The sequence below is a fragment of the Petromyzon marinus genome, unplaced genomic scaffold, assembly GCF_048934315.1.
Source record: "Petromyzon marinus isolate PM22_M1 ecotype Great Lakes invasive population unplaced genomic scaffold, UKy_Petmar_22M1.pri1.0 PM_G_Scaffold_140, whole genome shotgun sequence".
NCBI lineage: Eukaryota > Metazoa > Chordata > Hyperoartia > Petromyzontiformes > Petromyzontidae > Petromyzon > Petromyzon marinus.
The window spans coordinates 382501-385000 of record NW_027422696.1 but is presented as its reverse complement, the minus strand read 5'-3'; positions in this window follow the sequence as shown (position 1 = coordinate 385000).

The following is a 2500-nucleotide window of genomic DNA, read 5'->3' as shown; positions in this document are numbered from 1 at the left end:
GGAGGGCCATGTTAACTGCGTCGTCCACAGACCTGTTGGCTCTGTAGGCAAACTGAAGGGGGTCCAGGAGAGGGTCTGTGATGGCTTTGAGGTGTGCCAGGAGCAGGCGCTCAAAAGACTTCATTACCACAGATGTAAGGGCGACCGGTCTGTAATCATTTAGTCCTGTTGGCCTTAGCTTTTTGGGCACAGCGATGATGGTGGAGGACTTGAGACAGGCTGGTACATGGCATGTCTCCAGGGAGGTGTTAAAGATGTTGGTGAACACCGGAGACAGCTGGCCAGCGCAGTGCCTGAGGGTGGCTGGAGAGACAGAGTCCGGCCCGGCTGCTTTGCGTGGATTCTGCCTCTTGAAAAGCCCATTAACTTCTCCCTCCTGAAAGGAGAGAGTCGTTTCTGTAGTATGGGTGGGGGATGGGGCCTCTTGGGTGGGAAGGGGTGGTTCAGGACAGTCCAATTGTCTTTCAAATCTACGGTAGAACTCGTTCAGGTCGTTGGCTAGGCGGGAGTCGTTAGTGGTGTGGGGCGCTCTGGGTTTGTAGTTGGTGATGTGCCTGAGCCCTTTGGCAGACAGAAGCAGCGTCGTTAGTAGAGAACTGGTGTTTTAGTGTCTCTGAGTACAGTCGTTTAGCCTCTCTCACCGCTTTGCTAAACCTGTTCTTCGACTCCTTGAATCTGTCTCTATCCCCACTCCTAAACGCTTCCTCCTTCTCCAACCTCAACCTTTTGAGCTTTGCTGAGAACCAGGGCTTGTTGTTGTTAAAGTTCACCCTGGTACGTGTTGGGATACAGCAGTCCTCACAGAAGCTGATGTACACAGCCTCTGTGAGTTCATCCAGACTATTGGTAGCAGTCGTGAACATATCCCAGTCAGTACAGTCTAAGCACGCCCGCAAATCTTCCACAGCCTCACTGGTCCACTGTTTAGATGTCCTCACAGCAGGTTTACAGAGTTTTAGTTGCTGCCTGTATGCACGAATCAGGTGGACCAAGGGAGTTCTGTGCGAGCCGAACAGCCCCGTGACCCACAAGAGAAACATCCCCGCCAAATTCGAGCGTTTGACGGGGTCTATCCGTGAAAAAATATTCACGTTTTTGAGTGCACATGCATTTCTGCTGCAAATGCCTCTGGAAGTTTCATGCCGTTCGTATGCCAATTGTGGCAACACGAAAATGACCCGTTTTCCCATTCCGAGGGATTTCTGTGCGACCCTAACAGCCCCGTGAGCCACAAGAGACACATCCCCGCCAATTTCTAGCGTTTCACGGGGTCTATCCGTGAAAAATATAGACGTTTTTGAGTGCACATGCATTTCTGCTGCAGATGCCTCTGGAAGTTTCATGCCGTTCGTACGCAATGTGGCAACACGAAAATGACCCCTTTTCCCATTCCGAGGGATTTCTGTGCGACCCTAACTAACAGCGCCCGTGAGCCACAAGAGAGACATCCCCGCCAATTTATAGCGTTTCACGGGGTCTATCCGTGAAAAATATAGACGTTTTTGAGTGCACATGCATTCCTGCTGCAAATGCCTCTGGAAGTTTCATGCCGTTCCTATGCAATGTGGCCACACAAAAATGACCCGTTTTCCCATTCCGAGGCATTTCTGTGCGACCCTAACAGCCCCGTGAGCCACAAGAGAGACATCCCCGCCAACTTCTAGCGTTTGACGGGGTCTATGCGTGAAAAATATTAAAATTTTTGAGTGCACGTGCCTTTCTGCTGCAAATGCCTCTGGAAGTTTCATGGCGTTCCTATGCAATGTGGCAACACGAAAATGACCCCTTTTCCCATTCCGAGGGAGTTCTGTGCCACCCTAACAGCCCCGTGAGCCACAAGAGACACATCCCCGCCAATTTCTAGCGTTTCACGGGGTCTATCCGTGAAACATATAGAAGTTTTTGAGTGCACATGCATTCCTGCTGCAAATGCCTCTGGAAGTTTCATGCGGTTCGTACGCAATGTGGCAACACGAAAATGACCCGTTTTCCCATTCCCAGGGATTTCTGTGCGACCCGAACAGCCCCGTGAGCCACAAGAGACACATCCCCGCCAATTTCTAGCGTTTCACGGGGTCTATCCGTGAAAAATATCAATTTTTTTTTGACTGCACATGCATTTCTGCTGCAAATGCCTCTGGAAGTTGCATGCGGTTCGCATGCAATGTGGCGACACGAAAATGACCCGTTTTCCCATTCCGAGGGATTTCTGTGCCACCCTAACAGCCCCGTGAGCCACAAGAGAGACATCCCCGCCAATTTCTAGCGTATCACGGGGTCTATCCGTGAGAAATATTCACTTTTTTGAGTGCACATGCATTCCTGCTGCAAATGCCTCTGGAAGTTTCATGCGGTTCGTATGCAATGTGGCGACACGAAAATGACCCGTTTTCCCATTCCGAGGGATTTCTGTGCCACCCTAACAGCCCCGTGAGCCACAAGAGAGACATCCCCGCCCACTTCTAGCGTTTCACGGGGTCTCTCCGTGAAAAATATCACA